General features: G+C 46.3%; 1 long non-coding RNA gene and 1 pseudogene across 1 annotated transcript; one reads left to right on the top strand and one right to left on the bottom strand.

Annotated features, from left to right (window-relative positions):
• Positions 1-3680: 3680 nt before the first annotated feature.
• Positions 3681-13011, top strand: LOC144122938 (uncharacterized; annotated as a pseudogene).
• On the bottom strand, positions 8002-12118 carry LOC144122937 (uncharacterized). The gene is made up of 3 exons (XR_013312951.1): positions 11582-12118; positions 8839-9050; positions 8002-8167 (listed from the first exon to the last, which is right to left on the bottom strand). It is a non-coding gene; the product is annotated as an uncharacterized LOC144122937 (long non-coding RNA).
• Positions 13012-13224: the final 213 nt, after the last annotated feature.

The raw sequence follows: 13224 nt of genomic DNA on the forward strand, positions 1-13224 counted from the left end.
CACTGCAAAACTTGCACAAAATCACAACATGCCCAATTATCGATGATAGTGAATTTTTATGGCGCAAGTTCATCTGCGGCCAAAGCGCGCCATGGCACAAGGAGTTTTATGACTGCTCAAGTTGTGGTCAAAGACCCGTTTCCCAAGCATTTCACCCTGATTAAGCCGAGCAGCAGGCCATAGGAAGCTTGTACCTATTGTATCACCGGTGGGTACCCAGAGGAACTGGTGATCGAGCCCCACCCCTGCCGAATGCGAGGCAGGTGCACAAGCGACTAGGCCACCGCTCCGGTCTTGCCCAATTATAGCAGTGTTTACTGCTCACAAGCGACGAAACGAAAAATATACATACACCAAAGAAGCAGCTTATGAAATGTACCTTTACAACAACGATGCTTCATAATTACATTAACATCAATTTTTTTGCTCACTTTTTACATGTTACAGGAGGCAAATCTGTGTGGCTCGTCAATGAGCGAGAGCTGGCGCATTTGTCAGAAGACAAACTGAAAAAGCATGAAAATCTTCAATCAATCAATCAATCACTAAATTAATCAATCAATTATTTGGTCAATCAAACAATCAATCAATTTATTTCACACTACGGAAAACGCTTTACGAGCTCAAGCCAGCCAAAGCCTCATTGGGCTTATAATGCAACACCTAGCAGACAGCGACAAGTAACGTGCAGTGCTCAATATTCTGCGAACCAAGGCTATTCGAGGTCTAAGAAAAACTGCTTAAGCAAAGCATTGATGAGAAGGTAATTTTTTTTATGGAGCACAACTTTTTTCGTCTGGTTTTCGTTTTTCATCGAGTTTTTGGCTTCATTTATTGTATCACTTTCGCAAAATCAGCATTCTTATTTTACCATGAATTTCGCTTTAAGAACAATGTACTCGTTGCTACGTATCAACAATGTTTGATCATTTTAATCCGCGCTTAGAAAAACACTTTTGTTTAAGCCTGACGCACTCAATAAGTAGAGCAACTGTTTGCCACAGCTCGAGTGCAAATGTTTTTTTGTCCGGGGCAGACTGTCCTGATTAGAAAGCCTGTTATGTCGCTCTATAGAATGAATGCAATTGAACTTACCTTTTCTGCATTGACGCATGCAACATAGAACGTTTTGCTAGGAGAACATATGAAGGAATCCAACAGCCATCAGAACCGAGGCTACCTTCATATGTATCTCATAAGAAACACCACATTATCTCTTGCTATGTCTGCTAAATTTGCTTTCAGAAGTAAGTTATGGTGACCGGTATTTTAAGTTGTTCGCGAAGGAGAGAAGTGTTATGTGGACGAAGGCTGTGCACCAGCCATTATCAGCAACTCACAAGCGAAGCGAGCGACGAAGCGAGCTACCCTCTTTTCTGAGTAATTCGACAGCACATCTCCGCATCGTGAACACAGCAAAACCGATTTTCGCTGTTCTGAGTTTCGTCCCCTACAAATGTGCAGCAGCTGATGCTTGAATCCTCTCTACAATCTGTTTGCGTGCAAGTGAAAAGGGAATTCAATTACTGAGTTAAAGTTTTAGAGTATATTGTTTTTGAACGCTGGTACACTACCTTAGCATTACCAATTGGAATCATCAAATTATATATCACTCTAAATTTCCAATATTGATCCGATTTATATTTTAGTCGATGGAAACTTTAAATAATATATTTGAAATGCTGATCTGTTGCATGTTCTCGCAGATTATGGAGCGTTTGACGTTGTCGGACGCTCCCTTAAAGTCGAGTACTAGAATAGCTGTCACGGATCTCCCCGGAGAACACTCGGACCGAAAGAATGGACAAGTCGACAGGTGTACCACACAGACGCACATTTAATACAGCCTACGTGACACACACACTAGCACACAAAACTAATAAAACTAACACAAAATACAAAGGCTATAAATACACACGACCCGGGAACACTGCTACCAGTGTCTACTCCTAGCGTGTTACTGTTAGTGGTCGGCTTTCATGCTCACGATTGGTTCGATGCGGCTGCGGCGTTGTATGGGTCCAGTAGCCAGCGTCGAGGTAGCGTTCGACATGCTTGTGCTGGCGTCGCTAGCGGTGTCGTTGGCGGTGTCGTACAAGCTCCCGGTCAAAACGCCCGTGGAGTTGATGCCGGTGTTGTTTGCGTTGGGGACACCGCCCGGATGGGTGGAATCAGCGCTGGAGACACCCCTGGCCGTAGCAGGTGATAGCGTCCTCTGTTAACTCCCCGGAACAGGCTCAGGAACGGCAGGAAGTTCACGATGCGAAGCCGTGGAACGCGAGCTCACCGGAGCAGTAGCCGGCGTCGCTCTCTTCCAGCCGAAGCGTCCCTGACGCACCGGAGCCGCCGCTTTTGTGAAATTCCCCCTCCCCCCCCCCGTGCCTCGCTCTCCCTCGCCCTTTTATAGGAAGGAAGGAAGGCCTCAGACGTTGCTGGCACATACCCACTACGAGGGAGTGGCATAGCCTTGGCGTTAGTTCACGTAAGCCTTGTCGTCGTCTTCTCCTTCTTCTCTTCTCCACAATCATCTCTCTCCACCTCATCGAATGCTTCTTCTTCATCATCTTTAGTCTTCGGTTAATGTACGTCGTCTTCTTCACACCTCTTTTCTTCAAAATTTTATGTACGACTCCCTATTATATGTGACAAGGACCTCCTCTCTGAAGAGTTTTTCAATGAAAAATTACTCACGTCATCCTCATCTTCAAGCCATCCAGCCAACTGACTATCTTCTGTGGCGATACCGGACCGAGCACACAACACACCGCAGATGTCCAGCACACACCAAAGGCACACCATCACTAACACAGCAAACTCAACTGCATTTTCGGAACATTAACACACCGCTGCCGTTTTTCGTACAGAATCCTTAATAAACATGTTGATGTCCACAACACACTATCCTGTATAATCACATAACAACAAAAAAACAAGATAAATACCAGAGATAAATTAGCACAGCAACAACAAGAAGATACATTCCAGAAATACCTAGAGCTGTTTATTTGGCTCTATCTGTATACAGGTCTAATTTGTAACATATGATCTTCGTTTTGCCTGACCTATCCGAAAACATCTCCCTTGATTTGGAGTAGAGCTGTGATCGTCAGACTTCATTTACACTGGGCTTCATTAGTACCTTATTCCCTCCTGCATTTTTCTTCCCACTGCACGTGGGCACCTCGGCAACATCACCCGTCTCCTTTGCCACTACCTAACTAGCTACCTTGGAGCCATATCGTACGGCACCTCTTCCTTCGTATTTTTTCAACATATTTAGATGGAAACCCTTAGTGTTTACTAATAACTCATAATCATGTCATTTTTCTTCTGCGTCACAAAGTAAAGGCCCTTCCACTGCAGCAGTAACTTATTATGATGCGTGGGTAGCTGGACGAGAACCCTGTCGTCCGGATTCGGATTCCTGTGAATGGCTTTCTTGTCATAATATCTTTTATAGCGTTCGCGCGACCTTTCCAGGCCTTGATGTGCAACCTGCATGTTTCCTCCAATTCGTCCCGCAACTCAAGTACGTAGGTGTATGTTGTCTTGAGATCTGATGCAATCTCCTTATTAGCCCACAGCTCCTTGAGTATTGTAAGTGGACCTCTTGAGTGAGTATTGTAAGTGGGCTTGGTGACTGTGCCTGTGCACGGACCACTAATCAGTTCACTCTCGCTATGCAGATGGTTTACTGCGTTGTGCGCCTGTTGCTGCCTGCGCTTGCGCATGCGGCATCGCAAACCACATCGGAATGCGGAATCACCGATCCTTGAAGCTACGGACCCACTGCCCGGCTCCTACCTGTCGGCAGGCTGCAGTTCCTGCCTAAGCCGCATGGGGCACACTGGACAGCGGAACTCTCCAAAGCTTGGGCTGCCGCATCATCGTCGATAGCAACGAGTCTACCAGCTATAAAGGAACAAGCGCCTTCGGCGCAATCCTGTGGGCTTGGTGACTATGCCAGTGCATGGACCACTAATCAGTTCACTCTCGCTATGCAGATGGTTTACTACGTTGTGCGCCTGCTGCTGCCTGCGCTTGCGCATGCGGCATCGCAAACCACATCGGAATGCGGGATCACCGATCCTGGAAGCTACGGACCCACTGCCCGGCTCCTACCTGTCGGCAGGCTGCAGTTCCTGCCTAAGCCGCATGGGGCACACTTGACAGCGGAACTCTCCAAAGCTCGGGCTGCCGTATCGTCGTCGATAGCAACGAGTCTACCAGCTATAAAGGAACAAGTACCTTCGGAGCAATCCTGTGGGCTTGGTGACTGTGCCAGTGCACGGACCACTATTCAGTTCACTCTCGCTATGCAGGTTGGTGAACCTTACCTTAAGCTTGCAAAAAAAACGAGTAATTATTGCCTGGTACAGCTACCGAGCCCACGGTACTGTGTTACTATTATTGCTGAATGTGCTGATGTAATGCACTCGCTACTACTCCAAGCTGGAGATATTCAATCTAACCCTGGCCCTTCTACTGAAGCCCTTCTCGCGGAATTGCGTAGTCTGACTAGCGGCCAAGCGAAGGTAATTGCAGAAATACAAGGCCTGAAAGCGCAACTCGGCATTACTGACAAAACAATAGGGAAATTGAACGAAAGACTAACAGATCTCGAAAATCGTTATCATGCCTTGGTACCACTGCGGAAAGAAATTGAAATCATGCGCATTGACACAGAGCGCACTGCCTCTCGAATTTCGGAGCTGGAAGCTCGTATGGATGACGCCGAGAACCGTTCGAGGCGGAACAGCCTAATCTTCTACGGCATCCCCGACCCCTCCTCCTCTGAAACATTCGCAGAGACAGAGCAGTTGGTCGCAAACCTTTGACGGGATAATTTACATTTAACCTTGGAACCAAAGGATATAGAGCGTGCGCATCGCCTCGGCCTTCCCTCAGCTGGTCGCTGCCGGCCCATAATAGTAAAGCTTGCATCACACAAGACCAAAGCTGCAATATTGTCAAATGGCCGGATGCTTAAGGTGGATCCGCACGACGGACCGAATCGCAGACCTCGCCGAACGAATCCGTGACGTCATGTTCCGTCCGCGGGCTAAAAGCATTCACACGACGGACGTGAATAGCAGACGACAGAGCGGACGGAAACGGAAAGAGCAGCCAATCTCTCGACACCAGGTTTACAGCGAACGGCAGCTGAGACCTGGTTCGAGAGTAGTCTTTCTTTCTTTCTTTCTTTTTATTTGTTGCTTAGACGTTTGCCTAAGAAGGGGCTGAGGCTAAAGGCACAATGTTGCCTGACAGGGCCTCAGCCCCCTACTACATGACAAACAAACATACAAATTACAAATTATAACAGTCCGGCGGGCCGGTAAAAAAAAGTAGGCCAGATGTAAGCGTTATACAGAGGAAAATACATACGAAAAAAAAAAGACAGAAGCGCGTGACAAAAAATTTGCATAATAAATGTACGATGAGTATATAAATAAGAAACAAGGACCAAGACATACATGAAACACTACATCAAATAACAAAGTTCTACTTAAGGCTTGTTCTAGCCTACTAAAAAACAAGACATTATGTACATATAAACACAAAAAAGAGTACAGAGAGGCGAACACAGAATCAGTAAAAAAAAGAAAAAAATAGACTACAACTTGCTCGCATAAGAAATTTTAGCGATTGCTATAGGTGACATCGCTGCAGAGAAGAGCTCCCTTACATTCGTTTTTGAAAGTGGAGAAGGGTTTACTGTAATTAATATTTATATCTCTTCTATTGAGAATTCTGATAACTTGAAAAGAAAGTGCTTGACGACCATAATTTTTCCTTATCCTCGGCATCTCTATTTTCGGGTCTCTGATAGCGTACAAGTTTATTCTGTCTGTCAAAATGGAGGTGCAGCGGAAGCGGCAGTTGGCAGCGATCGCTGCAGTGGTAATCGAATTAGACCAGCTCGATGATGATTGTGATAATTACTGCGCAAAACGCAGTTGCTGGCAAAGGAACTGGATTGCCAAAAAGGAGCTCGGGTTGCAAAACCAGTTGTACGAGAAGCTTTTGGAAGCAGATCGAGCCGAATACCGCCGGCTGCTCCGAGTAAACGAAGAACAATTCCTGCAGCTGTTGGCATGCGTGGGTCCACGGATTGAAAGGCAAGATACTGTCATGAGGATAGCCATTCCTGCGAAGACAAGGCTGCAGGTGACACTACGGTACCTTGCCTCAGGTGAGTGTCGTACTTTTCTGTGTAGGTGCTTGTAGCGGCAGTGAAGAGGAAGTTTTTTCTTTCTTTGGGGGCAGCTGAAGGGAACGTGTTAGTGTGGGAATCTTATTCCCGGAATTGCTTCAGAAGTGCATTTGACGATAAAGATAAAATGAAGCTGGTGGGGGCTCCGCATGTCTAATAATTGGTGCTTTACTGCCGCTCGATACTATTTTACCAGTCTACGGGTCTTCAAGTTAGCGGCACCATGTAACACGAGAACTTATGAAATGTGTTGTTGCGACATATTCGTTTGCTTTGATTGTTAACATCTTGACATCCACGAGATGCAAAGGAATGGGGACTTAGTCACCCGATAAGCTTCGTTACGCTAGAGTAACAAACATCACAAGGGTTGCTATATTCTGGTGCTCTTGTGAAACAAATCCCAAATTAAACATTTTTGTGCACTTCTTTTAATTTGCTATCGAATTTACATTGCATTATGCTCTGTCTTCCCAGGAGAGAGCCATCATTCACTGAGTTGCCAGTTCCGGCTCGGCCATTCAAGCGTGAATGATATCATTCATGAAACCTGCATGGCTATATGCCATGAACTGAGAGCGGAGTACATAAAAACGCCAAAAACAGAGGAAGCGTGGACAGAAGTAATGCACGACTTTGGACGTCAATGGAACTTCCCCAACTGTGCCGGAGCAACTGACGGCAAGCATGTCACCATTACCAAACCTGCCAAGTCGGGCTCGGTCTACTATAACTATAAGAAGACGTTCAGCATAATCCTGTTTGCTGTGGTGGACGCCAACAAAAGGTTTATCTACACTGATGTTGGTGCACCAGGATCGCAAGGAGACGCGGGGGTCTGGCAAACAACACCTCTGCAGAAAGATATCGCCAACGAAACAGCCGGCCTCCCAGACCGCGTGAAAGTGGCAAGTTAACCTGACATTGTGGTGCCACCTGTATTAGTTGGTGATGATGCATTTCCAATAGGCAGGAATCTCATGAAGCCGTTCAGCGACAGAATGCTCACTGAGGACAAGAAGATATTCAACTACAGGTAAATACTGAATATAACATTTCGAGCTTTAAAACTGTGATTCCTGCAGTCACTTGATCCAGATGTTTGATAGTACATCATCTCGTCCTCCCCTTTTCATTGTTTTAGGCACTGTCCGTGCCTGTTCTTGCACTTTTGTGTGCGTGCTTTGTAGACTGATTTGTATTTTTGCTTTTCAGGTTGTCCTGTGCACGACGCGTTGTTGAGAATGCCTTTGGAATACTTGCCAATCGGTTTCGCTGCCTCCACACCGTGATCAATGCCAAGCCAGAACGTGCTACAGCGATTGTGGACGCGGCGTGTGTGCTACACAACTTTTTGGGAATGGATGGTATAAGTGATGGAGATGCACATCTCAAGCTTGGCAACACCTCAGAACTTTCCATGCAGCCTTCAACTCGTGGACAGAGTAATGCCATCGGTGCAGCAGTACGACAAAAATTGTGCAACTTCTTTGGCAACGAAGGTGCTGTGCCATGGCAGCGTGAGGCTGCCCACATAGACGTGAGCAAGTATTGACAACAGTGAAACAGTGTTCAAATAAAATGTTTAAAAAAGTTTTTATTCCCGACTCACTCATATCACTTGAAAATCTCTCTGACCTTCAAAATCTCTGCCTGACAGGACAGCACTTTCTCTCTGGGCACAGATTTAATATGTGCAGCAACCAGTTTTCCGAATTGGTCTGCTGGATCCTCTGGCTGCACATGCACTTAAAATGAACTGGCCAATTTTTTCGGTATTTGCTGGCGGTCGCTCCAGCGAGCACTCGACTCTTGAGTCCGTTCATTTCTCCTCCTCTTCTTGCCTGGTTGCTGACCTGGAGAGGGTGGGGATGGTGCTGCCTGGGTTTCAAGTAGGCCAGACTCTGCTGCAGTTCCCCCTACATCTTCATTTGTGTCTTGCTCTGGAGACTGATATGATAAAAAATAATAATGGTCCTAATTACTGCTTTCAGTGTGTTCATTACACATGGTCGGAGGTCTTGAAAGTTATTGTAATTGTTACGGAAAAGTAGCAAGTACAGTTATTGCAGGAAAATTTTTTCTCGAACCTCCTATTCGAACTTAAAAACATAAGTACATACTGAACTCTTGCCCCAAACGTGCAGTTCTTACTGCAAGCATAATATCAAGGAAGCCAACAGCCATATAAAGCCAGGAAAAACAAGGCGAATGTTTCAATTTTTTTTTGTTTTTGGGGTTGACAAGTGGGATAGTAACTATAATTATATTATGCCTTAAAAATGAGTGGAAATATTCTTGAGCGATAACATTAGGATACTTAATTTCCCATTTATAAGGTCTGCAAACAAAAAGCAAGCAATATTCCCCTATGCTTGCCTGGTCTCCGAAAGCGGCTGGCTTTCGTATTTGTTCCATAACGAGCCCCTCATTTCTCTATCCTTGTCAGCTCTGCAGGCTTAATCTGCTATTTTTACTGGAGGTCATGCGCACATGCGCTGCGCCAAACAAACGGGTCACAGGTTTTCGCATTTTCCAAGCTTTTGACAGGAAAACTGCCAATAATATACTACTAATATTGTGAGGGTCAGATATGCGAGGCGTAAAACAAAATATCTTACCACTTCTGCGCTCGCTGCATTGCCTTCGTACTGCCCGTTGATTGAGCGGTGAGTCGGCATTCGCACGCCATCTAAGAATTGCAGGGTCCTGAAAAATTTCCACTTCCCAGTGTACGCCTCGTCGGCTGCCTGGCCACTTTTTGTGGGGAGCATTTTTTTCTTCTCTAGGCGGTACGTGCGCCTGTTGTTATTAAAGAAGGTCTTAAATGATTCTGCGTGAAATGAAAGAACAATACACATACATACAAGTTTTATTCTCCACAAAGAAGCGGAAGGAGGCGGAGGGAAAAGCCGTACATTTGTGGCTTGAAAAATCCTCCGCCCCCTTACAGTGCATACAGCAGCAGAGCGGGACAATAGACAGTCACATTTTTTTTGTTGCAAAGAGGAAAAAAAAAAATAAACAGCACTATATCGCATCACAAAATAAAATAAGCCTAAATAAGAGTTTCAATAGAACACTGGGTTTGGACTCCTGGAAAAACATTTTTTTTTGAAAAGTAAACAATGCAATGTAATTGAACATAAATATAGACCTGTGCGTTCATTCACAAAAAAGAGTATGAGTAGCAAAATATTTGTACATATTTGGAAGAGACATATTGGATACATCAGCGCCTTCTTTTTCTGCAGCATTCAATAATCGCGGAAGGTTATACCGGAGTGTTTGTTGTCCATAGGCAGTACGACATTTTGGAACTTTCCATCGTTCTGGAGTTCTGGTGCTGTAGATGGGATAATTGGGTTTTAGTTCTGCCATTTCAGTAAAAACTGTACTCTCTCGTTGGACACTTAAACGGTACTGCCTGCATAATTTGTATTCGTAATTATTTCTTACTTTCAATAAATTAATCGAAGGTAACGTGCCCTAGGTGCGCCATTTCAAGATAAGGGTCACGGGTTTCCGACTACACGAAAAGGCATTTAGCTAACAAGTGTGGAGAGGTCACTTACGCTCTTGATAACCTTAGCGCCATCGCCACTCCTTCTACGCACCAAAATTTTCCCGTCGACGTGCCACACATATGCAAAGCCAGCCTGTTTAGCCCACTCTTTTGTGGCTTGCAACAACACTCTCGAATAGTTGGCCATGTTTTCTGTGATGTACACTGAGTCGCCTTTTTCCTTAAGAACCACCCTTTTCTGCAGCCAAGCGTCTCGAAGATCCTGCCTAACAAAACGGGCGATCACACCTTTTGTCTTTCCTGGTTTCGCCGACATCCTATGAAGTGCGAGGGTGTCCGCCTCAGTGAGATGGTTCATGCCAATTTTGTCTGCCACTTCGTTGACTTTTGACAAGAGGTCCTCTCCTGCCGCCTCAGGAATGCCATGAATCTCAATGTTCAAGCGCCTGCTGCGCCATTCTAAGTCATGGACACTGAGTTGTAACTGAGTTATATCTTTTGAGCCAGCATCTCTCTCCAGCTTGCCAATTCTGCCTTTAATTCCTTTCATTTCCTTATCCTGCGTATCAAGACGCTATTTTATAGTGGCAAACTCTTCATGCAGCATCTGGATTGAGCTCTCTACTGCATCTTGCTTTTCGGTAAGAGGGAGAAGGGCAGTCAATTTCCTGTTCATTTCCACAATTAGAACTTTCAGGTCGGGATCCGTATTAAGGCGGAACCGCATGGCGCGATTTCAGGCGCGATTGACGCGCGGATGGTGGGACGCGCGCGTCATTTTGACGCGTGCCCAGTATGATCCGTCACGAAATCGCGCCGCCGCGTGCTCCTACTCGGAGGAGAAAAAAACGCCTCGCGCGGCGCGTCCGGGGCGCGTCCGCCAATCAGATTTCAAGTAAGTCACGTGGTATTTGGTCACGTGGCATTTTTGGTTTTTGGTTTTGCCACTAGATGGCCCTACTCTCTGCGCATCTCGACGGAACCTCTTCGGCGCATTTTTTTTTTTCGCTCTGCAGAACCGGCGCGCACGTGAAAAACACGTGCTACTGTTTCGTGCGCGCATCGTGTTCATCGAAAATGGAGAAAGCAGTCTTCAACGAGGCCCTTATCACGGAAGTGGAGAGGCGCCGCGTCCTGTGGGATATACGCGACCGCCTCTTCTGCTCTGTAGTAAGCGCCCGACACTCCATTTTCTATGTCGAGTTGTAAACAAGCAGCGGCCTCTTGGCATGCAGAAAGTACATAGTCGCAGTTTCGCACACACTCTTCCTGCTTGAAATTAAGCTTGATAAATATACTTCGGAAAAAAAATGTTGTGTAATTACACTTAGATTATTTCTATTGCAGTGTTGTGTAAGTTTAAGGGCATAATACATATGCGGTAGCAGGGACAATTGATGTCGTTGGGAGCTACGTTGTCTGGCAACCCGGAAAACGCGCCGCGAAGGCGCCGCTCCCCTCGGGTGCTCGCGCGTTGACGGCAACGCGGGCGTCCACCGCGCGTCGCGTTTTTCGCTCGCGGAAAACGCGCCATGCGGTTCCGCCTTTAGAGTCACCGTTTGAGGCATCACCCTTTCCTCGTTTACACGCTTCACACTTCCAAGCCTTCTTAGTCGACCCTCGTTTTGAAGCAAATGTCGTTTCACTCATGCCTGAACATATCGCGCCATGAAAACGAAATTCACACTCACTGCATGTGATAGCGTTATCGTCATTCATTAGCTTTTCGCGACATTTGCAACACCGATTCATGGTGACCAATATCGACTAGCAAGTTGGCAGCAGCGGCAGATAGCTAAGCAACATGCACGAACTTAATATGAAGAGGTTTGACCAACCTGTAAAACACAGCGAAGAACGGATTATTCCACGTCCGACCCGCTCCGCCGCTGCTGCCAAAGTGCCTGGCGAAGTACGCCCCCCGTTGCAAAAGTTTCCACAGCTTTCGTCACAGCCATCGGCTCCCGTTGATTGGCTCCGTCTCGCTGATATGGAAACGATGCTTGAGAACGGTGTTTGAATTCAGTCTTCCCAAGGAAAACCGGCCACGGTGAGATTCTTGTCCGAAGCACCGCTGAAACACTGCAGCATCTGCGACTGTAAAACACAGCGAAGAACGAATTATTCCACGTCCGACCCGCTCCGCCGCTGCTGCCAAAGTGCCTGGCGAAGTACGCCCCCCGTTGCAAAAGTTTCCACAGCTTTCGTTACAGCCGTCGGCTCCCGTTGATTGGCTCCGTCTCGCTGATATGGAAACGATGCTTGAGAACGGTGTTTGAATTCAGTCTTCCCAAGGAAAACCGGCCACGGTGAGATTCTTGTCCGAAGCACCGCGGAAACACTGCAGCATCTGCGACTGTAAAACACAGCGAAGAACGGATTATACCACGTCCGACACGCTCCGCCGCTGCTGCCAAAAATTATTATCCATATCAAACAAATGTACACCGGACTTTCACACAGTGCACTGCGTGTCAATCATGCTGCGTGTTTTTTTTTCGCAGCAGTTACTTTATCGTCACATCGTGAATTATGACGAAATAAGCAAGGCTACAAGAAAACACGAAAAAACAATAGGCGAGGTGCATTTCGGAATTTACAAAATATCACATACCTGTATGGTAGGGAGCGTAGGCTGGCCATTGTTCAGTCATTTGTTCAGCTAATTTATCCCACAACGCCTGCTTCAACTCGGTGTTGGAAAGTCATTGCGGGCAATGTCCCAAAGCGTTGGGAACTGCTTTACGGGATTATTTAAGAAAAGCGCAACGTCGTCACACACTCATGGTGCGCACGTTGGGCAGAGAACGACGAAGACGCGACAATAGACATGCGCACACAAGCACACGTTTCGCATGTCGCAAAAAATGCACGAAAAGTAACAAGGTGGCCAGACAACGTGGCGTTTCATTCTGAATTCGTATTTGTTTCCCGCCAGAATCCCAAAGCGAAAAAGCGCCTTGCATTTTCCGTCCGCGTCATCCGTGGACATGAGTTGGTTGGCCTGAATTCGTGACGTCAAGCCTACGTATGCGCGGTTCGTCCGCGAAATCTGCGATTCGGTCCGTCGTGTGAATTCACCTTTAAAGGGACAAGCTATGGCATCGGTGAGGATTTCTCGCGCCCCGTCCAAAATGCGCTTAAACAACTAATTGCTTTTGCGAAAAGCAAGAACAAGCCATTTTCCGTCCGTTTCAAAACTCTGTATATGAACCAGAAGCGTTACGTCTTTGACGACAGTACTAACATCATCAAAGAATTATCATAGCAGACGAAGCACCAAAAAAAGAAAGAAAAGAACCGAGCATATGCTGTCTCTAGCGATGCTCTTTCACTTTCTGCAATTTACACTAACATCCGCAGTTTTCTTCAAAAACGTGAACGTATATCTAGCATTGTATTGTCCTCTAGCAGTAATGTACTAATACTTACCGAGACGTGGCTCACTCACGACGTGAGCGATACCGAAGTGCTATCGGAC

Source organism: Amblyomma americanum, chromosome 3 (assembly GCF_052857255.1).
Source record: "Amblyomma americanum isolate KBUSLIRL-KWMA chromosome 3, ASM5285725v1, whole genome shotgun sequence".
NCBI classification, from domain to species: Eukaryota; Metazoa; Arthropoda; class Arachnida; order Ixodida; family Ixodidae; genus Amblyomma; species Amblyomma americanum.